The sequence below is a fragment of the Megalops cyprinoides genome, chromosome 5 (genome assembly GCF_013368585.1).
Source record: "Megalops cyprinoides isolate fMegCyp1 chromosome 5, fMegCyp1.pri, whole genome shotgun sequence".
NCBI lineage: Eukaryota > Metazoa > Chordata > Actinopteri > Elopiformes > Megalopidae > Megalops > Megalops cyprinoides.
In genome coordinates, this window is record NC_050587.1 from 39,181,167 (window position 1) to 39,207,095 (window position 25,929).

The window sequence follows — 25,929 nt, forward strand, 5'->3', positions numbered from 1 at the left end:
TTTTTTTAATTACAATACAGTTCAGCACAGGATGTGTTGATCACATAAACAGTATGTAGTGAGGTTTAGCACGGTGACCTTTAATTGAAGGCTACGGCTGAGATAGCAGGCCTTCACTGTATGCACTTGAAGGAAATACAGTGTTTGTAGCCCTGAAAAAAAAAGAAAAGAAACCATTACGCACGTTTTTTCTTCTTCTTCTTCCTCAAAAAGAGATGGGGAAAAAAGCAAGACAAGAAATTGTTTGTTCTCTCAATTGTTAAAAGCAAACTTTTCTTTTTTCAGGTCCCCTAGCTCTTCCTTGAGCTCCTTCACCCTACCTGCCTCCATCTGTAAACAAACGGCTCCTGTATCCACGGAGTCTGAAGGAAAGTTCCCAAGAAGCAGAACATTTTTAAAGACCAGAAACGAGCAGGGAATGTAAAGCATACAAAAATCACGCATGATTTTCAACGGAACCTTAATTAAAGAAGGGCTGGTTTCAGCTCATTATAGTGCCAATCATACGATACGCGGTGCAGGTTATAATGGAGGGAAATCTGACAGAGAGAGAGTGTAGGGTTTAAATGCAACGGAGACAGAACCTCCGCCCGCGTCACGGTTGGAAGCGCATGCTGACACTGTTGAAGTTCAGGCTGCAAAGGAGTGCTTTGAGGAACACTATCAAGGTATGGAAATGTAAAATTATAGACCAGCGCTGCCTGGTCTATAATGAGCCGGGGCTCCCTGTCAGAGCACTGATATGCCTGTGAGAGGCATTTAACCTGAACCACTTCAGTCAGTGTCCAGCTGTCTAAGTGGATTATATGCAATGCACGGGCTATGCTATCCCAGGTGAAGCAGCCAGCAAAGGAAACAGACGGTTCTTTTCCATAAGAAAACTGAATGTATAAGTCCTTTCACTCTCTTTCAGCTTCAGTGAAAGTATAGCCATGGTGAGTGGCAATAATGAGTACCTGGGTGGGTTCACCACAGAAGGCGGCATCGCATCCTTGTGGCAGGACAAGAATACTGTTGGTTCCCAAGTTTTTTTTTTTTTTTTTCAAATTCACATGTAAACGAGACCCTTCATGCTGATTGCATTTTTGTAAGGCAGTATGTGGCTGTATGTACCAACTGCCAAAACAGTTAGGTCAAACCCTTTCTTCCTATTGGTCAATTTGCATTCCAGCCATGATAACATTCATCATCAATCATCAAACACTCTTCAAGCGCTCTTCTGGTCATCTGTGTAGCCCTTCATATTTTTTACAAAATCTGGCAGGTGTGTGACAGAGAGTGCAACCTTCTGTTGTGTTATGGTCAGAATTATGTTTGTTGGAGAGTTTTGGCGAGAAGGGTTAGGGTTACGGTTAGGGTTAGGTTAGGGTTAGGGTTAGGGTTGCGGTTAGATGTTATCCAAGAGGCATAAATCAGTTTTATGAGAGTGAATAAGAGTTGGTTACCGAAGTGACATCATTACAACAAAGGGTGGCATTACAACAAAGCCTGATGTTAGGTCATCTTAGTTTAATGGGGAAGCACATTCAGTAGGCGGTGTTGCAAGACTCAATTTCAGGGTTCTCTTTTCCGCGACAGTCAGACTGCAAAGGAAGCTACCTGTCCGTTGGTAATGTGTGATCTGGACTGCAGGCAGTTGCCAGGGGAGGTGAAAGGAGGAGAAGGATTCTATCAGCCTGAGGACCCATAGCAGCAGCTCTGTGTGAATCAGGTCTGATTGGACGGCTGGTTCGTATCTGCTTTGCTTCTGCCTTTGAAAAGATATCAGCAATCCAGGGAGAGACATGAGAGATGCGCTTCTTAAGGTCATTCACCTGCGCTGAGTCATCTTTCAAGATGTTCACCTGCATTCTATGGTACACCATGTCCTCAGTGTAATTACCTGTTAGTGCTGTTACCGATTACCAGGACTTGAGTTTTTCTAACTTGGTGTTGTGTCTTTATGCATTTTTTTCCTCTGTAAAAATAGCAAGAGGAAATCTTTGCTTCTGTTTTGGGATCCTGAATTGGAATTAAATATTAATGATTATGTTGCTGTATGTGGCCTGTTCATTACAGATTATAAAGCAGTGGAGTTTCTCTATTTCTCTGTCTCTCTCTGTCTCTCTCTCTCTCTCTAACACATACACATACACATACACACAAGAACCATTATCCTTTTTCACTATAGAGGTATTTCTTGTCTTTGAATTTTTGACCATTTTTGGTTTCCATCACTTTTCTTCAGACTAGGACTGAGCAGTCTGGAGGTACAGCATGTCGTTTTCATCGAGTGATTTTTTTTTAATTTGCTCTGATCCAGCACAGTAAATCTAAAGCAATGTATCCCATTCTTTTCATATCACTCTGTTGCTGTCTAATCCTCATGAGACAACACGATATTGAAATGAATATTGAAATTGCTTCAATATGGTGGCCTTGGACTTGTGGACTGCTTTAATGCCTCAGTGATAAAACACACACACACACACACACACACACACACACAGACACACACACACACACACACACACACACACACGCACGCACGCACGCACGCACACACACACACACATACACACACATACACACACACACACACACACACACACACACGCACGCACGCACACACACGCACACACACACATGCACACACACACACACACAGACATTGTAAACATATTAATTACTTCATGTGGAGTGTGACAGTAAAGTTATGGCCAGTACACTGTCATGCATCAGCCCTCAAAGATGTTGCCAAAATATTGCCGAAGCCTCACCAGCCCCCAGGGCTTCTCTTTTCTGCCACTTCCAGGCTCACACTAAATTCTTTAGCACTGAATTCCCTTCCCTCTCACAGCCACGGCATGTTAGAGGCACTGAGAGTGTGCCATGACTCCTGCCCATACTCCTGCCAATGTTCAATATTTATTCAAGAACTTAATAATCGATCTGACCTGCTCTCAAATAAGCAACATGTACGCTTCCTGTATATACACACTGGCGAAAAATTTGTAAGCGGTGTTATGTTACATATAATTACCTGTTTGATTTATGCTGAATATCTGCCAGTATTAAAAAAGAGTCCATGACCCTTTTATTTAAAGACACAGGTAATCATGACTTTTTTTTTTACATGAGACGATGAAGAGTTTTGTCAGAGCAAAATAACAATGGGTGATGGTAAGGACAGAAGTGTGGGTGGGGATGGCTGGGGTGGGGCCAGTTTTGGGAGGCGTGCAGAGAGCGTATGATGTTTTAAAAGACTACGAGCAGCGCACACAGCTTTTCCAGTATTAGACACACTGGCATCCTGTGGAAGTGTGACCGGGCTCTGTGAATGCTGCTGCCTCTTCCCTGCAGAGTGGAGCCCCTGTTTGCTCTGAGGGTGCGGGGTGACTCTTTCCGAAACTCACATGGCTTGGGTACGACTGGACCCCACGGCGGTTAGGACAGCGGAATCACTGGCCATCTTCCAACCCAGACTGAAGACCCACCTCTTCAGACAGCATCTCGGTTACACTTCTATCCCCACCCCCTAACACCTGCTACTTCTTGCATTTGGTGTTACTTGTATGTGTAGTATTACAATGTATTATAACTTGTGTTCTAGGGACTGTTGTATTGTAGTATATTTGGGTTTCGTCAGAGTGAACAAGTTAACTTGTGGTAGGGCTTGAATAGTGTTACGCTCACTCTCACTGGTCTGGGAATGTTAACTTGGTCTGACAATGTTGCTTGTTTAAATGGAATGGATACACTTCTGTTCTATTGTGATAGAAGTCACTCTGGATAAGAGCGTCTGCTAAATAAATGTAATGTAATGGAGGCTGGAGGTAGGCCACGCGTGTGGATTAACGCAACGCAGTGACACGATTAAAGAAAAAAAAACATGCTTTGGAACAGGGAATAGCGCAGAGCCAGATGAGTTTCATTTTCTGTTCTCCCTCCTCCCATGGTTGAATTGATGTGAAGTACAAAAGTGTTTGATGGGATTTAATTCAATGCTTTTCTTGTAGTGTTACAGCATGCACTTGCTGACACTGGCACACACACAATATCCTACAATTTTGTTAATCAATAATCTTTGCTTAGTGCTTAAGGCGGATGTGGAGATCTGTCTGGATATATATATATATATCCATATATATATATATATATATATATATATATATATATATATATATATATATATATATATATATATGTATTTATATATAAATATATATATATATATATATATATATATATATATATATATATATATATATATATATATATATATAAATATATGCGCGCACACACATATACGGCCAGTCTCCAGGTTACATATTCATCAATGTATATAAAATGTATGTGAAACATACATAAATGCAACTTTATGTAAGCCCCCTTAAAAAGTATTTATAAAAAATAAATGATGTTATAAAAATCTGAGATGCATGGAAGTGCTGCTTGTAAGATAGTTGGAATAAAAAAAAAAACAATAAAACGATGCCATGTGAACCAACCACAGACTTACATAAGGGTGGAAAGGCATGGTTGCATAAAAGTATGGCTATGGAATAAAAAAGATAGATAGAGAGATAGATAGATAGATAGATAACTAGACCTTCAAATTTATTCATGCCCTTGAAAGTGTATGACTAACTTTAACAGAGGGAATGTGAGCATACAATCTTTTTTTCACTGAATTAAATGAAAATGTTTTAATACTAAAACTCTGAGCAGCACAGGCTTTACAGATTGCTGTATGCTTAAAAATGAATAAATAAATGGAGCGGAGGGCATTGGATCGCTGCTCAGAGATGCCGCGTGAGTCGCGGCAGAAGAAGAGTGCACGTGTTAACCTGTAAGCGCAGTGCGAGCCGTTATACGTGTGCGTAATTAAAGCCACATAACGATTTCATTAGCATCTTCCTGCACAGCTATGCAGACCTTTAACAGCTCGTTATACTGCTCCTCTTTGGCAGCATCAAGGTGCATCCTGAAACACTCTCCCCTTTCTCCTTAAGCCTCAGCTAATTCAGCCTGACTGATAACCCTCAGTAAATCCAGAGCCATTAATCATCATTATCAAGTTAAACTGACACTTTCCCACACCTGTGGGCTTTGTATTTATTTTTCCCAGAGAAGCTTTACCTGTGCAGCATTACCTACTCCTTAAGTATGCAGGTATACCTCAGTTAGGTTAGGTTTCAGGATTAATGATGCTCTATTTCTTTCTCCTCACAGAAATCAAAGCGAGGAGTTCAAAACAGTGCTGACGCCATTGGTTTTTTAGAACCAAACAAACGCTTTTTGTTTGTATTACCAAAAGGAAGCAGGTCGAGAGGTTAACAAGTTTTCCTATTAAATAAAACTTAACGATTCCCATCTCTCTTCTTCTCTCGTCTTTCACTGACACATACGCATTGAAACAGGCTTTGAATGTGACCGAGTGTGTGACCGTGCTGAAGAGAAGATGAAATGCAAAATGAAATATTAAAAGGCAGATCATAAGGAGAGTAGAACTGAGAGAAATGGAAGGTAAAGAGGCATGCTCATTCAACCCAGCACAGCCAACGCTGAAAACCATTTTAAATCAGGTATGAAAGGTGACGACTCCTGACCAGCATGCTATTGCCATTAACAGCTGAAGCAACAGCAGTTACAGCACTAGCTCTGAGTGAAATGTGTTATAATACTGTAAATAATGTATGCTCAATATACATTTATAAAATGAATACAGGTCATGTTTATTTGATGTTATTTGATGTTAAGTCATCAGTAGTTTACAATATTTTCCTAAATACACCCACCCAAAGCCCTGGAACGCACCCATATGTAATGGCTATTTACGTTACTTATAAATGTTTCAGTCGTTAAGGTTATATATGCCCATGAGAGTGAAAAGCAGCTGGTGTTGGCCAGCTGGGTGAGGGAGATTAACAAGGACAGCCCGCAACCTTTCAGAATGAAGTGATACATTACAGTATGTGATGCGTTTATGTAAAGTGATATATTACAGTATGTGATGCGTTTGATGCGTTTATGTAAAAACACACCAGTGATGCATGAGTGCCAAAACATCAGTATCAGAAGCCTTTTTTCAACATTTTGAGAAAAAAGTAAAAATGATCGAGTACAAGTAAAGACGATTTTAATTACCTGTATGAAAATTCATATCATAATAAATTGCATTCACTTAATTTAAAGTATATCAATACCAAGCAGAAATATATTGCAATATACCAAAAAGGTTATAATTTGCATACTTGCAATGTATTGATTATGCTAAATGTATTGATATATACAGTCTTTAAAATATATTCTTAATATTTTTGCATGGGTAAGTACTTTTTAAATGTTTCATTGCGGTGTGGTAATCTTTATGTCAAACAACCACTGCCATAATTCTGCTTTACTTGAGATGAGAATGTTCACGCTGTCATTAATCAGACAACCAACATCTTGGTTAAACATATCAGGCCTTGAAAGACCAATAAAAATGCTTCACTCAAACAAGGAGATGGCGTGTGAAATGTTCAGTTGCTCTGCATTTTAAACAATTTGCAGTTGCCATTGTGAATATTTACTTTCAGCAGCAGGAGCAGGAAATAAGCGCGCGGGAGAGAGTGAGCTGGCAGGATCGTGCGTGCGTTGCACGATCGCGGCACACAGCTGCACACGCGTGCCGCGTGTGTCCGGCGTCACGTGAACATGACGTGCACCAGCAGCGTAATTAAGCTTTCAAGCGAAACTACGCGTTCACCTGCAAGACCGCGGGGCAGACATGAATAAGCCATAGCCCAATAATTAAGTTTTCTTTGAGTGCACCTTCATGAAATAACCATACGTGATACGTGCACACATGTACATTTGTATGGTATTTTAAGAGTTATGCGGTCAGGTCATGAATATGAAAAACCTAAGCAGGCTTCCTTTTAATGCGTATAGTAACTGCCTCTGCATTAGAGGGGGTTTTTGATAGGTGGGTGTATGGTATAATGGTGTTCATTCATAATTTAATGTAGTTAAATAAGACTGAGGGTGGCGTAGCCCTATTAACACACACACACACACACACACACACACACACGCTGCAGAGCTTTCCGTGTCGTTCGGCAGCTGGCCGATGATCTTGCGTGTCACAGCTCTGACCTGTCCGTGCTGAGAGAGCCGTACCGTGGCTGCGCCGCGATTAGCCTCATGTTACTGATCCCATGTGTGCACAATCCTTGCAGTTTGCCGCTTGATAACACAAGCCATGTCAGATGCCCAAGGACAGAGCATCTGTTCAACAAATTCATGTAAACATAAAAAAAGGATATATATATATATATATATATATATATATATATATATATATATGAACATTGAACATGTATTTATTTTTCAAATACATACCAGAGACAATAACCAATCATGAGCTGATATACTTGAACGATACTAATACCATTTGATATACAGACCCTGCATATACCTTCTTCATGTGATGATGACTGTAGGAAAGGGCCCCATATAAATTCAACATCATGGCTTTTATTTCAGAGAGAATAGGGCACTCTCTCATAGCTCGGTCCCTGAGAGGAATTCTCCTGGTGGACGCTCTTGCCAGACAGATCTGGCCAATGCTGAAATGAGATTTCAGTGAATGAGTGCACTGTGGGGCCCATCATAACATGAGTGATGCTGTTCCACCAGTCTGTTACTGAGTGATATGACTACAGAGGGTCCATTATTGAGTCCAGCAGTTCTGCCCATCCGGCATCTATGATCAGGTGAGGTTTTCATTCTGCATAGTTATCTGGGGTCCATCATTTGGCCTAGAAGGAAGTGGTAAATCCAGCAGGGCTCATACCCGTCCTGCCAGCTTGTTCAAACAGAAGCTGACGAGCAGATGGGCCAGGCCATTTGGATAGGGAGCTTTGCGACTGTATGTGCCTCCAGTACTGACACTGTGGAAAGCTGTATTTCCCTGACAACTGTTCATAACACATTACTCACTGCCTAAAATATATTGGCTTGCCCCCAGTTAAAATATTTGTGTTCTGCCATTGAGGGACATTAGGGAGAGCTTTTTGAAAGTTCTAATGCCCGACTGGACGTAAGTTTGCCCAGGCTTCATGAATGGATAGACTGTGAGATGCAACTGTGTTTGGGTGGCTTTTCACATAGATTATGTTATACACAATGCAAGCATCACACAGCTACTACAAATAATGTCAAATATTAACATTCAAAATTCATACAAGACTTATAAATCACTAGCTGTGGATTTGTTTTGCATGCCATGGGTGGCTTACAAAAATAAATGTCATCAAGCTGTTGCTCATTCAACTCGAATGGATACACTTCTGTTCGTCTGTGCTGGAAGTCACTCTGGATAAGAGTGTCTGCTAAATGCATGTAATGTAATGCAATATAATGTAATGTAATAAAGCTGTCCCTGGTGGTTCCTGGAGCAAAAATTGTTAGCTTTTAATCACCCTGGTCATGAACATCCTTGTGCAAAGCTACACATCTTCCTGGGTGAGTATCCGCCACTGTGCCTTTTCCTATGGTATGATCTGGGGATACAATCAGCTCAAATCCCACCTCAAAGTAATAATGAGCATGCACAGCAAATTGCAGTGGTGCCAACAAACTGGTGCACAAGGTTGCAGGTTCAAATCTGAAAAGGAGCACTGCCGTTTCCCTATGAGGGATAGCACTTAACCTGAATTGTGTCAGTAAAAATAACATAAATAACATGCGTAAGATGTACAAAACATGAGCTGTATCTCTTCCGATATTACATTGTATTGCAGACACTCTTAATAAGAACACCCAAGGAGTAAATAAACAGTCACACAAGTCTCTGAGGAATAAAATTAGGTCAGTAGTGTTTTCACCTGGCATTACCCTGTCTGCTGAAAATGCACATTAACAAGGCTAGGGCTGAAAAATGAATGCAAACGTTAACGAGACAGCATGACATTTTTTTTAAATAATTAATTATTATTCTCTGGCTCATGCTGGCAGTTATTGACAAAGAGAAATATTCATGGACAAGACGTATTCACCATGCCCTAAGCACGCTTTGACGAGGTATATCTGCACCCAGTTTGGTGTCTAAAGCAATCTTCACACTGAAGAAAGCAGATCAGCTCGGCACAGCCCATCCTCACCTGACTCACTAAGAGCTGTCTCTGTTACAGTGACATTATCAGCGGTCAGGAGGGAGGGGATATAGGGCTCTAGGCTAGCTGCATTATACTCCACTTTAGAGGCAACATTCACTTGCCAATGTAATACATTAACACATAGCATTTGCTGTTGTTAGGGATCGCAGTATGGTATAGTGGTAAGGAACGGGGGTTTGAAACCAAAAGGTTGCTGGTTCAAGTCCCAACTTAGACACTACTGTTGTACCCTTGGGCAAGATACTTAACCCACAACTGCCTTAGTTAATATCCAGCTGTATAAATGGATATCACTGTAACCTACTGCATGTAAGTCACTCTGGATAAGACCATCTGCTAAGTGGCACTAATGTAATGTAATTATACACACATATTACAAACAAGGCTTTGACCAGAGTTCCAGACTTCAGCGCTGTCCAACCAGGATTTGAGCCTGCACCATTCTGGTTACAAAGTCATTCATTTAAACACTGTACCACACTGCTGCTGCAGCACCTCATTACCATCCGAGGCATCGTTCTGTAACATTATGGAAGCAACCGGGGTGACCAGCCAGTCTGGAGTGCATTTAGAGACTGAGTGTTCGAAGATTCCAATGGATCTCTTTTGTTGGTTGAGAAAAAAAATGGCTGTGGTTTTTTTTCTTTGCCAGTTCAGTTCAGTTGATCTCCTTGTGAGTGTGGCACAGAGGTGACATCAGTGGTGCTTTTGGCAGACAGCACCCGCTGTAACCCGCTGAAACACTGCTGAGCTCCCTTCCTCTCCTGGCTGTGTGCCTCCCTCTGAACACCCTTATTTCTCGTGACTTTAGCCAGGCTGCTAAAAGGCTGTTAGGGACATTCTCTAGGACTGGGGCTGAGCTGACAGGGAGCCCATCCAATAAGAACTGACCATGAAAATGATGTCAGCCATAAACGGTGTGACAGATAACAATGGTGGTGTTGCCCAGGTAAGAGCCCTGGACTGAAGGGGCCAATCAAAAGAAGCGTAATTACACCTATGAAGAGCATTGGGAGCAGTGTGGCTAACTGCTGCAGCAATGCTGGCTGCTGCAGCAATGCTAACTGCTGCAGCAATGCTAACTGCTGCAGCAATGCTAGCTGCTGCAGCAATGCTAACTGCTGCAGCAATGCTGGCTGTTGAGAATGCAGGATGAGAATGCTGGAGGAGATTGCTACTGTGTATATATATAGATATATATGTGACCTTAAAGGTACTTGGTAGCTGCAATTAGTAGCTAGCAGTTGTTTGTTTCAAGACTTCTAAATTAACGCCAATAACTTGTACCTTGGTACTGGGCTGTTCCCTATGACCTGGAACAAATTTGCTGTCTGAAAGTGTTTCGTTTTCCCAAATCAGAAGCGCAGCGTGACATTAACCTTATTTACATTTCTGCAAAGGAATGCTTCAGTGAGCTTTAATTCTCAGGTGAAAGGCATGAGAGTCACGGTAATTGTGGAAAGATTTTCACCTGTTTATTGGCCTGCAAACACACACAATGTTTGTGTCTGACCAACAGTGACGGTAAATTAGTTCACTTATGCCTGAGGTGGAATTTCTAACTGAATAAATAATAATACATTTAGGCTGGTCAGCAGATCTGGTATTGATGAATTTGGACAGTGTGTAAATTTTTTTGCATGCATCTCATTTGTTTTTCTTTGGGTAGGCTCAAGAAGTCCAAACTTGTCATTTTGTCATTAGCTACCTAGGCAGCGATCCCCATTTAAAATGGCACACTGGAAGTTAACTGGGAACAGAGTAAGTGGTGCATGTGGCCTTGCAATAATTGCTTTGGTCATTGTGTGTGTTTCTTACAGCAATTACTTACTGGTGCATTTGTGTAGATTAATAACTCATCTACAATGAGTAAATCTTGTTTTTTATTTATGTTTTTTTTAGAATAGAATAACATAGAGAAAACTGTACAGTCTATGAAGGAAAACTTGTCCTGAACATACAATCAAGTGCTACCTTTTCCAGAAATAATCACATCCAATAAAATAAAAAATAATAAAAAAAATATATATATGCAACCAGTGAGATAATTAGCCATGCATGTAATGGTCAATAGGTCACATAATGCAGATTAAAAAGCACACGCATACACACATACACTCACAGACAGACACATACATGTGCAGACACACCTACACTCACAGACAGACACATACATGTGCAGACACACCTACACTCACAGACAGACACATACATGTGCAGACACACATACACTCACAGACAGACACATACATGTGCAGACACACCTACACTCACAGACAGACACATACATGTGCAGACACACCTACACTCACAGACAGACACATACATGTGCAGACACACATACACTCACAGACAGACACATACATGTGCAGACACACCTACACTCACAGACAGACACATACATGTGCAGACACACATACATGCATACACACATGCATGCAGCACACAGGCATTCAATGAGTTTTCTTTTCCTCTGTGCTTGCTACTTATCAGTTTGATTGACAGAAAAAAAAAAAAATTAATTAAATCTGCAGTTAGACTGCCTGTAGAGTCTCCTTGATGGCATAAGCTAGTGTTTGGACTTCAGGGCATGAGAAGGGTCAGATATTATGTTGAGAAGTGTCTGTGGGCAGTCTCCTCAAATATGTCCTGGGGGGAAGATAGAGATGGCAAAGCTATAATCTTCCCTGCTGTGTTGATCAGTTGCTGGATCTGTGCTTCGAGCTGCACGTTCAGGTTGCCAAACCAGGCTGAGACGGAGCAGCGTAAAATTGACTTGATGGCTGCTCTATAGAAAAGGAGTGTGATTCCCTTATCGACTCCATAGTCCCTGAGTCTACGTAGGAAAGTGAGAGCTGCTGAAAGCATATACATTCCCCGCATGGGTGAGCCAACCTAAGCTACTGTCAGTGTGGGCCCCTAGTTTGAGTGAGCTTACTGGGTCTATGCGCTTGCCGTATATCATAATAGGACTGTGATCCCTGATAGACTTTTGGTCAAAAATAATCTTGTCTGTATTTTCTCATGTCTAGAAACTACACAAACCACTGGATCTCTGGCTTGTTGTAGGATGTATCTGAGCCGTCATCGAGCTAACTGAGAACAGCAGTGTCGTCTGAAAATTTAATCATGTAGGTGTTTGGATGACTGCTGGCACAATCGTTCATGTATAATGTAAAAAAGGATCTGTGAGCTCATGGCAACTCTACGGGATTCCTGTACTCATTGTCTGAATGTCAGCATGAGTCTTTCTTCAATGTCTTTTTCCATTTGCCTCATGCTTGCAAACTCCTTAATATTCAACATAGCATTTCTTTTTATGCTCTTTTTTCCCTTTAAGCGGCCCTTTCTAGAATCACCAAGTGCACATTTAGCTCATCTTCACCATAACGGTCATATGCCTCTGATGGCTTTTTATTATACTACAAGTCCCATAGTGCACCACAATGAAGCTGATGCTAATAGGAGGGTGGGCGCTACTCCGCTGACATCTCTCAAGCAACTCGCAGGTGCTTGACGACTTGTAAGGTGCTGAAATCTGTTGAAAGCCCCCTGGTGGGGATGAGCCAGGCCGATGCAACTTTGTGCCTGCAGCTCCATCATTGCGCAGCCTTAGTGACTGCCGCCCTGAGGTGAACACGAAGAAAGACCATTATCCCCCACTCATCTCCTCCAGCATGAAGAACCAGATCCGAGGGGCCTAAACAAGGAGTTCAGATTTCCTGTCATCTGCCTCACCTTAAAGGAACCACGGAAAAGGAAAATTACATTCCTATAAGTGAAGGAGAGCCAAGGGCATCTGCTTTAACCACAGTATAATTGAATCTTATGGCTTTGGATTATTAAGTGATGTTATATTTTAGAGAGGTCAGCGATCAGGGGCAGAACAAATTGTTTGCATTCATTATGACAGCATAGGGCTACGTCTCCAATTCTCAGATGGTGGGTTATGACTAATGTGTCAAATTATGACTGTAAAACAGCGCTCTTGAAGGTGAGATTTCTTCTCTACATGAAATTCTCAATATGTGATTAAATGCTACAGACAGCATGCTATTGCTACAGTGCTGTAACATTAACTGCTAACTAACCTGAATGATAATAAGAAAATTTCTTGTTAGTATTACCTTTAGTATTCGTTATGTTAAAAGTGGTAGAAGTGGTTGTTATTTATTCTTATATTTTTAGTAGAGGAAGCTGAAGAAGACTCAGTGAAATGCTTCCTTCTTCATCTAAAATGACAGCTTCCCTGCTGAATTTTTAATTGCAATTACAATAATTCAGCGTCAGATGACCGATTTCATATCTGGCGCACCCGATAGATTCCTAAAGCATAATAACTTCTCAATTTCTTCTTGACAAACTCCCTCGCAGAAGATTTAAGCCGTTCCAAATCTCAGATGGCCGTAGTCAATTCCCAGCTGGTGACTGTGCTTGTCAGACTTATATTTTTTACTTATTCATTAAGCCCCAACTTCTGTGACAACCACTTCAGTTTTTGAAAACTGTAGAGAGACAACTGCCCTCAGTTTCCACTTAAGTGTGAGTGAAATTACAGTGTTTTCAAAGCTTCCGCTGCTGCCATGTGAGCTTTAGGTTTTTGACAGGTTATAAGTTGTCTTCGTTAAAATAAAGCTCCTCTTTGTCCCACGAGTCTCCTTTGCTTGTGTGAAAGATGTGCATATTTCACAATTCCCAATCAGCCTCCTTAAGCTGCTGTAGCCAAATTGATAATAAATCCAGCAAGCCACTCTGGACTGCAGCATTCATTTCCCTGAGGTCACATTTATGAATTATACACTAATTCTGTTTTTTTTTTTTTTTTTTGCTCCATCATCTTTTTTCTTTTCTTTTTTTAGGATGAAAAATGTGGAGATCTGACATCTCAGAATATTTTTTTTTTTTCTGAGAAGAAAATGATTAGACGTTCTCTCTTTTACAGCATTCTAATTAAAACTTTCATCTCATTTCACCCATTAAGGAGACATTTAAGGCTGTTCCCTCTTAACGTGGTGGTTTACATCACAGTAATTGATTAACATGTAAATTTGCATAAACATTTTCAGGAAACAATCAATACGGGGTCATGACTGACAGTGTAACAGCATTAAAAACAACAATCGACATTGTGAACTTCGCAAAAATGACACAGAAATGCTGCCAAAACAGCAATTTGCACATTTTTAAAGGAGTTTTAATTTAATTAACTTTTAAAGGAGCGATTATGAATGTGCACTGACAGCATTTTGACCCTGATGCAGCATGCCTTTCAGTGTGGCACAGGTCTGCAGCAGAAGGCTACTCTGTGCTGTAGTATAATCTCTGAACAAGCGGCAAGTGCCACTAATAGGCAACCGTGCAGGGCATTCTGATTGGCCTGTTCATCTGTCACTCCTTGTGTCCAGGCCCGTCTTTTCTGTATAACAATTATGATTTCAAAAATTCAAAATATGCATGAGTAAAATTAAATAAAATCCTTTTTCAGTCCTTTTTCCACAACAAAATAAATATCGTAATGGAAAAAATAAGTGCTGCAGTGTGATACAGCACACATGTAAGATGGCTCAGACTGCAAATTTTAAAAGTGTCAATAAATAGACAAAGAAATCTTAATTTTGGTCAGCATGTCAAACCTTTTGTAGAGACAGTTTGAAACATTTTGTAAGTTTTAGCTGACAATGTAAGAAAACTAAATAGAGAAAAGAAAAATGTGTGTGTGTGTGTGTGTGTGTGTGTGAGTTTTGTGGGGAAACCAGTTAAGCCCTGAAGGCTGACACCACACATCACTGTGTGACCCTTGAGATGATACTGAATGATAATCGTCTCTTCTGCTTATGCGTGATGAAGCGTGTGCACGCAATTTCCCGAGAGCGCAATCTCTTTTCCGGCTCCCTGCTCTCGTAAAGATTCAAATTTCCTTGCTTTTGTTTTTCTACCTGTTATCCTCAGAACCCGTTCATCTCTCCATTTTGCATTCTTTTTGCATGAGCCACTCACAGCCAGTGTCCTTGTTTGCTTTGATTTATGGACGCTGAATATGAGATAGCAGAATCTGAAGAGAGGACAAAGGACAAGATCAAGTGCTGGGTACAGGAATTTCAACCACTGATTGCCTGTAAGAAAAAAGTTGGATACAATGCACACTTTTTTCCTGCTTTTTTTTTTTTTTTAAATATTTTGTGACATTATAGCTAGACCTTAGTAATATTTTAAAAGGTAAACTCGGAATGTCATATTAAATGTTGTTTAAAACAGAAACAAAAACAACAAGCATATAATAAAAGAATAAAAATGAAAATAATAATAAATCATCCAGTCCCTTCTGTAAAGCACATCAATATTAAATAAAAAAAATGTACATGAGGAGTCCAGGTGTAGAGAACACTGAATTAGGCCTGAGTCTTCAAAGGCATCAGAATAAGTAACAATTAAAATGCATTCATGATTATTTTCACATTCCCTGATATTTCAGGTTGAATGTCTTGTCTTATCTGCATTCTGCAAGTAGTACAGCTTTCACTTTGTCTCCTGGCTTGGAGCCAAAGCCAAAGGTTTCAGGCCAGAATCTGATAAGATGAGCCACGAGTGACCATCCAGGAGAAACAAATCTTGATTAACAGCAGCTGATCTTGTCTCTAAGACAGTGAGAGAGTGTGCTTAGTTCTGCATTAGGCTCTGAGACAGTGTGTTAGGCTCTGAGACACTGTGTTGGGATCTGAGACAGTGTGTGTGTTGCTCTAAGACAGTGTGTTGGACTCTGAGGCAGTGTGTCGGGCTCTGAGACAGTGTGCTGGTTTCTGAGACAGTGTGTCAGGCTCTGAGACAGTGTGTGTGATGCTCTAAGACAGTGTGTCAGGCTCTGAAACAGTGTGTTGGACTCTAAGGCAGTGTGTTTGTCTCTGAGACTGTCTTGATTTTTGAGACAGTGTGTCAGGCTCTGAGACAGTGTGTTGGGCTCTAAGACAGTGTGTGTGATGCTCTAAGACAGTGTGCTGGTTTCTGAGACAGTGTGTTATGCTCTAAGACACTGTGTCAGGCTCTGAGACAGTGTGTTGGGCTCTGAGACAGTGAGTTGAACTCTGAGACAGTGTGGTGGGCTGTCAGACAATATGCTGGGCTCTGAGACAGTGGGGGGGTGTTTCATAGCAGTGAGCAGCACTGTAGCAGATACTGTCTGGTACAGAACGCTTTTTGTTAAGAATACAGAGATAAAAACCCCCACAGCGTTTAGGCTATTTTGGGCAGGAACAGACTCACTTTCCCTCCACCTGAGCTAGGATGAAAATAATAGTTTGTGAAAATGATGCAACGCCTTGCTTTAAGTTGCCAGCAAGTGTTTCCTTGAGAAATGCACCAGAGAAATGGAGGCTGAGACAGACTCACTGTGAGGGCACAGCGTAAGTCACGGTGACGAGGAATCCACAGCCGTGTAGAGGAACCTGCAGGAGGTTAGGAACAGGAGCAGAAACCAGAGGAAAAAAGCCCTCCTGGCTGAGCTCAGATTCAGCTTCTGAGGGAGGAGACACATCAGCCTCACGTACAGAAGAGGCAAATTTACACAGCACTGTGAATTCCTAGTTTGTGTGAAAAAACAACCATGCTGAAAGGAAAAAGCACAATAATCACTTGAAGTTTTCATTCAGTTTAAAGAAAAGGCATATTGCAGATTGACTGAGGAGATGCTCTAAACTTAAAGACTCAGGGCTCATCACTGTAAAGACTACAACTACACAAAGACAAAACAAGCCACCTAGATGCATCAGAATCTTTGTATCCTCATCACTGATTGGTTAGTTATTGTGGAGTAAACAGCCCAACAGCCAGCTGCTTGGCCTCTGCCTCTGCCTCTGCTCCTTTCCTGCTTTCCTGACACTGTGGCAACACCACAATGACACTGTGAGCACTTTCTGTACGTGATGGTCTTCACAGAGGTGTAAGCCCCTGCAGCCGTAACGCTGTCACAATGTTCCCGCAACGTTGCAGCGGTGTCACGGCGTTGTTAGAATGTGATGTGCCGGCTGCTTCGCTGTTCCTTTGCACAATCGCCTGAACAATGTCACTCTGTGCGTGCTGACATCTGAATTGTACATCGTGTCAAACGAGCGGCGCAGCTGCGGTGGCACCTGATGACTAATTAAAGAGAGCATGACTGCGCCTTTGTCTCGCGTCACTCACATCTATTCACCTGCCACCTGTCCTGCGTCCTCCACACCGGCGTTCCGAGCTCAGGTGTCTCACAGTCAGGTGTGCGGGCCCTCAAAGGAACGCAGCCAGCCTGACAGGTGAGAGCCCGCTGCCTGTTGCTGTGGCAACGTGGGCCTTTTCTTTATTTGGTGGAGTGATCCGGGCATTCTTGCCAGGCGAGGCGGGGGGGTGGGGGGGGGGGGGGTTGGCGGGAGGGGCGGGTGGTGTTTGGGGGGGAAGACAAATCAGGAAAGAAAGAGACCAGTCTGGCATCATTACGGCCTGCAAGGCACTGAGGCTGAATGTTCCACTGATCCCTCCCTGTAGCTAACTGCATCATTAGCGCAGGCTGAGGAGTCCACAAAGCCATCGTGTTTCAGCCCTAAACAGCCCTGAGGCACTGCACTCTGTCTGCTCCATAATCTTTCAAGAGAGGTATAAACATTATAAATGAATAATAATTATTATATCCTGCTTTATAATGATGACATTACTCCAGAATAAAAATACTATGATAATGATATTTATTATTATAATAATAATTATTATTATTATTAGTAGTAGTAGTCGTACCAGTAGTGTTTTCGTGGCATATTAGTAAAATTACATGGTACGTATATTGTATTGGTTGATGGTTTTTGCTGTTGTATTGCTTTGGAAATCAGATTGACCACGATGCATGGTCTGCAATAAGAGCAGTCCTGATTATCAAAGAATAAAATAAAATGGAATGTAAAGGAACGTGTCTCAGAGGACAGCAGCATCTGAAGGCCTGGCGTCCCTTTTAATGCATTTCCACATTTTGCTACCCTGTTGTGGAATCACAGATTTTACACCACAGTAGGCTCGTCTAACTGGAGCACTGAAGGGAGACAAATGCAATCCGCCAATACACCTGCACGCTGCAGACGGCTGTTTTTCACAGTACAAGTCACACTGTGCACTACAGCGGAGCACACACCCATTGGAGGAGAGCTGCTACTCTGGTGACAAAATCACCAGACAATTTTCTGACAATTCAGATAATTTTGACTACACACATTTAATGTCTCACTTTTAGATATTTTTTAAATATCACTTTGACCATATGCATTTTATACAGTTGAATGGATAGGGAGAAGAGCCGCTAGCTATGATGTGTGTATTAAATTTCAATTTAAATAAATTAGTAAAGATCATAATAAAAAGCAGCAGGGATTTCATTTATTATTTTTGAACTCATTTTAACGAACAAGAAGTCAGGGTTTTTTTTCCTGCATGCTTCAGGAAAGTTAAGATTTGCTAGATTGATAATTAATGGCAGAAATGCAGTAAATTTAGATAATTAATTTTTTTTTCTCACTTATCTTGCAAACAAAATTGAAAAGGTCTTGCCAACTAATCACATCTTGCTGAGACACAAAAATCAAACTACTTCATTTCCTACCTTCGATTGACTCACAATGACTTTTAGTCCAGTGGAATGTCACCAGACCTGATCAGTGCTGTGCTTCATCAGTCTTAAAGTGGATATGTTGGCAAGGACACTGGACGAGGATTAAATTTATCTGACTAACAATGAAATGTGTGAAATAATTACTGTGTTATTTTCAGCATTTTCCTCATCACTGTGATACTTTTTAATTTGACACGATTTACCAATACGACACATTGAGTTAAATTTAATAAAGCTGTTTTCTGTAACAGTTATATAGTTATGCAGCCAACTCTCTATAATCTGATGCCCAAATTTTCATTTTAGCTAACTAACTGTTTTTAGTTACCGAGCAGGCTATGATGCATATACAGACAGACACAGAATGAGAGGTTTGCGTGCCATTGGTGAACTGCTGCAATGAGACGCTACTCTGAGGACTGATATTATAAAGTTATCACCTGTGTGATTTTTTAAAAAAAAATCCTCTTTGCCAGCTGTTGTGTCATTGTTAGTAAGCAAGAAAAGGTGTCACTTCATGGCAGGAGCAGAATTATCTCTTATAGAATTACTTTGATGCACAGCCTGATTTTCAGAAGGGGCCCAAGGGCTGTTGATATGTTAGCTAAATGTTAGCTAGAGTGTGTGGGGGGGATTCAGACACAGCCCTTCAGTACTGTAGTCAAGTCTGAATGAACTTCATACTTCTCTCTTACAGGAACATACAAGGGGGGGGCTGACAAAAAAGAAAGCTTTCACTGAAAGCTAAAAAAAAAACAGGCCAAAGGGAAAGAAACCCATTGCAACATAACAAAGTGAAGCAGGTATGTTAAAAGCAAAGTGCACAGAAAGCTAACACAGTTCAATACAAAAACGCCAGGATAGAGGGCCACTGAGGAAAAAACTGTTTTTGCGCTAATCATTCACACATTTCCCCGGTCTAGAGGAGCCATTGTCTGCAGTTTTTTGTTTTCATAAATCACACAGAAAACGGTAAAATGGAAAGCAACACTAGTATAGCTATCTGGAAAAAAAATAAATAAAAGCACACAGTAAGGCTCTCAAAACCATTATTATAACCAGTTGTAATAATCATTTAATGGAGGTTAATGGACTAAGTTAAAGGGACTTTTGCACTAAAATATGATTCACAATGTATGCTGTGAAAATTGATGGGCTTAGATGGGTCCAGGCAGACATGCTCTTAGGGAGACTGGAATCCTCTCATTGGAACTAATCATCCACAGTGTACTAGCTGTTTATAAAAATATAAACAAATAAAAAAAGGAAATAAAAATGAATGAAATCTCATACCCAGATTTCCACAGCATGTGCTGTAAAGGGCAAAGCAAACTGTATATATATTTATGAAAATATTTACTTTAGATAGTTTAAAGAATCACCTGTGCTAATTAGGGAATATTAGGCTGCTACAACTGAAAGAAATATCCATCAAAATTCTCCAGATATTTTAATAATTAAGTTATTGAATGCCTCTTATTTATTAGACTGGTAGCAGTTTAATATAGTATCTTATAAATGCACAATAAAATATTATTAACTATGCTATACACTATTAAGAAATGTATGGTTTTTATTCCACCATTAATAAATGTAATTTGATGTGTTATTAAGGACATGGCCAGCCGAGAAAAAAAAGTACACCCACACATTACAGATGCTCTTATCCAGAGCCATCTCCAATGAAAAGGTGCATAAATACATAAAATAATGCCACATGAAAAACAGTGTATACAGGAAATGCCAGCTCACATCAGAGTAGGTGTCAACCTGTCACACACAAAAAAGCCAAAAAAAAAAACAAAAAACCACATGAATTCCCTAGAGTAATACACAAAAAAAGAAACACTCATAACTGCGTAGGAAAGGCAAAATGCAGTCTGAAGAGGTGAGTCTTCAGTCTGTGGTGGAAGGTGGTGCTGTCCTCACTGCTGCGGGAATCCCCTTTCCCTGTACGGAGGCCAGACAGGGAGCACACCTGGGACAGGTGACCCTGTGACAGAGGGATGGCCAGGTATGCTGAGGCTGCAGAGTGGAGTGCTGTTTCTGCAAGGCAAGCTCACACGACTGCCTGCCGATACACAGCTCTTCTCCACCATGCATAAGCCAACATCAGTGGATGTTACAGTAATCTCAGAAATGTATTTATAAATGATTCATAATGCATTTGTAAGGGGTTTGTAGTCTTGTAGTCTGTAAGTGTTACTGGGGTACGAACAGGTTTATAATTTTCCTTAAAAAGATGCTCCTTCATAGAGCTACAGAAGTTTATAGGACTGAATTGCTGGAAGTAATGATGCTTAGTTATGTAATTCACTAGATAAAGCACCATTTGCTTTGGAAAAAAGAGATGAAAAGGAAAGATGTAATTACAAAAAAAAAAAAAAAAACACTGACCTGGAAGTGAGGCTGTCTGCTACGTGATGAACAGCAACTTTACATCTTGTACAAGATCAACGAAACATAAAAACAGCTGCTGATGGTGCAATTTCTGCTGTTCCGTTTGATGTATATATTTACACACACACACACACACACACACACACACACCCTCCCACCCCCCCCCCCCCCCACACACACACACACACACACACACACACACACACACGCACCCCACACACACACACACACACCCCCACACACCACACACACACACACACAGTGTATGTTCCGTTTTGTTTTCCATTAACAGCTTTTCGCACAATGGCTCCTGTTTTCTGTCTGAATGCAGGATTTGCAGGATTGTGTGCGGGTTTGCAGTGAGGCAGCTTTTGTAGATAGTATCAGTGTGTTTTAGCTTTACTCCTGGTCTACGAGATTCTTTCAAAGAGCCCTCTCTGAGTAAACTGCACACTGGGGGGAGACTAATTGGACCTGCAGTGACTGCCGTTTCCTGAAGTTGGTTTATGCTGATCCTTAAAGCACAAAGGTGATTGTGTTTCGATATGTACTCATGAGATGCAATAAATTCATTAACAGTTTAGTGCAGTATTCACCAATTACACTAAACATAGGTGACAAAATATCAAAATATGATGTCTAATAACATGTATAATGAAAACAAAGGCCTGGGTATACACGTATCAACTGAATGCACAAGCCAACCACATTTCCCAGTGCTTGTTAGACAAATATAATTCACAAAAAAACAAAAAAGAATGCTAATGCGTCTATTTTTTCTGTTACAGAGTGCAGTAATGCCCACAATGTTCACCACACAGGTTAATGAGGAAAGGTGCATTAGAAACCTAACAAGTTAGTCCATATACAGTTATGAAATCTGGGACTTTTAGGTTTACATGAGATTTCCAAAATAAATATGATGTCACAGTAAGAGGCCACTGATGTTGATCTGAAGGTGAGACAAGCCCCTTCCTGAGGGTCCTGTCGCTAATTAGACTGTATATAAATGAGTCGCCATGCCAACAAAACAGCCTTTAGTCTTTTTCGCTGAAGCTTACTGCTCACCACCAGTGGCTAAAATTTGGACTCCACAATTCACCACCACAGGCAAACATATATGTGGTGTCTGCTTATTTATTTAAACATTTTATCTGACTTTTTCCAGGTTATCCAGTCAAAGATTCAGTGCAGCTTATGCAATCTGTGTCAGTTAAATTTAGCTCTCCTATACACTAACACATGTTATACTGTCTGGTACCAGCAGATTAAAATATTTATCAGCATTCCAGCTTCAAGACTTGTCTACCTCACCCCCTGTTTAAAGTAAAAAGAAAATTGTTATATTCTTTCCTGGCACTGATAAGTTTTTTTTTTTTTTTTTTTTTTTTTAGTAAGAGCAGGATACAGTAGGTTACCAATGAAAGTAAAACTTTATTGAGGTGCGCAAATTCATCTCATCACTGACTGTCTGGCTGCATTGGGGTTGATATCAAAGCTAGGGGCATTTCGTAGTTCATCACCAGACTCGGTTAAGCATATTCCCACTATGCCACAACATGGCCAAAAATTGGTCCAAAAATTGGAAAGCAGTAGGGGTGTCATGCACGACAGATGTTTATTTTAGGTGGGAACTCTTTAATGTCCAAACAAAGCCTTCAGAGATTCCTCGTCATGGATTCTCTGCAGAAAACAGGCTGAAGTACTGAAGAGAATACAGTATATGCTCCCGTTGCCCATTGTCCCAAGGTGAGGACAGCACTTGAATGTCAGCATGTCTCTGCCAATCACTCGCTGTTCTGTTTTTGCCTGTCACTTCGTTACTGGGGTAACTGGGCGTCAGTTCCAGGACACACCCTTGGGGATCTATTTTGACATCAGAATCTTGAAGGTTAATATTTTAAGCTATAAGCAGCTTTTCATGGTCTGTAATGTACTATTTATTGTCAAGAACCCATAAATTGCTTCCAGACGAGTTCCATTCCAGTATTTTGACCCCAAAGACAAGGTTAAAATCTCTCGTATTAAATACAGATTGTGGAAAACCTTTTTCCAGGTAAAAGTTGGTGAGCAACTGGTGAGCATTGCTCTCTCTGTTTCCAGCCAGTATAAATAAGACCCCCAGGCAGTCCATAATTTTGTAATGTTACAGTTATTTCAAGTAGTAATCTGTTACATTTTCCTTTTTAAGACACCCCATACACTTTCGCAAGTCACAGGGCACTGGTAAATTTTTAATACCACTGCTAATGTAATGCATCCATAGTGATTCCAATTACATTTGTGTGGAAATATTACTATTATTATTATTTAACTGGTTGAAATGATGGCTAATTCAGTCCACTGTGCATTTTTAACACAGGTGACGTAGGAGAGGGTGTGATGAAAGAGACCAATGCCTGATTTTTATCAGACTTGTTGTTTCTCCTGGGTTCTGAAAGAGTAATGAAGGCCAAGTGCATTGTCTTGTTTTCGTGGAGCTGTGTGGCTAAAGGATTATTTTTGTCCACCCTTGTTTTTCTTTCCTTTTTCGTTCTGTGTTCATTTCCAGGAACCACAATTTTCTGACGCTGCCGCACTGACCTCATCTCTGACCTCCACCTCGAGAAGGAGCCGAATGTGATCAGCGTGAATAAGGAACCCATAGGAGTACATTATTCTGAAGCAAAGGGAAGCTGGTACAACAGATGGTCAGAGATTGTGCATTAAGTACAACTTCAATAAAACCTTCATAAGCATGGTATAAGAGCCACGTTAAGCATTCACAACACACTGTGCATGACACCTAATACATTTTATCACATATTGTAACATGTTTTATGCAGAAATGAAATGTCTCATCCAACACGTGTGTGTGTGCGTGCGTATGCAGGCATATGCAAGTGTGTGGTATTTGTTAGCATTATGTTTGGTATAGTCCTTCAGTCATAAAAATTACTTTGCATTTGCTTGTTAATCTAGGCACACATCTCAACACTATGTTTGGCACTGACAGTTGTTCATGTGTCTTTCAATTTAACAATACTAATAATAATAACAACAATAATAATAATAATAATAATAATTGCTATTACTGATACTGCATGATTACTGATAATCATTATTATTTCCTCCTGATGACATCTTAATGAACACACCCTCACACACTGTACTCCATTTTGAGCAAGCAGAAATGTATTTTTTAGTTAATGAGCATGTAGCTTTGGATAAGAAACGCAAAAGAGTTTTCATTGGCTTTCATTTGTTTTTTGATTGATAACTAATTAGTGGCAGGGAATTGGCTAATTATATGACAGCTGAAAGCATGGGGTCGGTGTGATGGATCACACTGAGGCTTGGGTCTAATTATCAGACATATGGTTCAATAAAAATAACATTTCCTGCACAGTTGATAGGCACAAGCCGTCATTTTATTCTGAATCGTTTCTGTAGCTTTTTTGTTATTTGACTATTGAGGGTGTGCACATGTATGTGTGTGTGTGTTCCTTTGTGTGTGTGTGTGTGTGTGTGTATGTGTGCCTGTGTGCACGGATGCATTCATGTGTTACTGTGTGCATACATTTTCCAACCAAAAGAAAATTGTTGTCAAAAGCACAGTACATGACGGATTACCCAAGGCAAAAGAGAAGGTCTCAGAAACTGACCAATCAGGCCCAGGTTTTGGGACAGCCGAGGCAAAAGCATGCTTTGTGGTCTCTATTTAGAGCTTTAACTGTCCCAGCCAAGGGTAGTTGCACTTGGAGAAGTGGTATAGCTGTATAGTGTGGCATTCCCCTTGAGAAAACCTTTGGAGAGAGTGAATAGCACCATCTCTCTAAGCTGTCACATTGCTTGTTTGAATCGATAGTAGATTTGTTCGGAGCAGTGGCAAATTCATCAGAGCTAGTGGAGAAGGTCAGGATTAAGGACGATTCCTAGCGCTCCCAAATGCCAGTTCTCTCGTGTCCAGGTACCAGTAGTGTGTCCAACCCCTCCTCTTTAATTCCTCACACCTTCTCACCACTCTGACAGCCCACTGTGTGAGCTCTTTATGCGGGTGTACCTGTTTCATGTGTGAAGAAGTTGGCAGGGGTGATGGGGAGGGGTTTGTGGTGTAGTGTGTGTGCTTGTGTGCGTGTGTGGACATGTGTGTGTGTGTGTGGGTGGGGGTGGATTTGGGTTGGGGCTGAGGGGACCAGTGATGGGTTGAGCAATTGGAATCAGTTGTGGGGGTGTGGGGTTAGGCAGTGGGTTCAGTTAGTGATGGGGTGGGATGGTTGCGGTTGGTGAGGTGGTTGGGTAATTTCGGTGGATGGGGCTGGGTTGTGAGTTGGATCAATTGGGTGAGTGGTGGGGGGTGGAGTTGAGGTGGCTGATCTGGTGATTTGGGGGAGGGGGGGAGGGGGTTGGGCAGGTTGGTTTGTGGGTTGGATCAGTTGGGTGAGTTGTATATATATATATATATATATATATATATATATATATATATATATATATATATATATACTAAGCCCTGGCTTTGGTTCCTCTGGCAGTGAAATCTGTGAAAGCCTGGCTGAGATGGTAGATGACCACAGAGCCTGAGAATAAATCAGGTAGAAGGGAGCCCTCCCCCACACAGCTCCTTATGCATGCATTTCTGTGTTGTTGAATATTAACTGTTCACGGCGAAAAATGCCCGCTCAGTTGTTATTCTGAATACCATTAGGATTGCTGTGAGCCTCGCCGATGAATAATGAACGCGCGCCCCACTCGGCTGTCAGCGGCTTTTACAAACGCACTGGG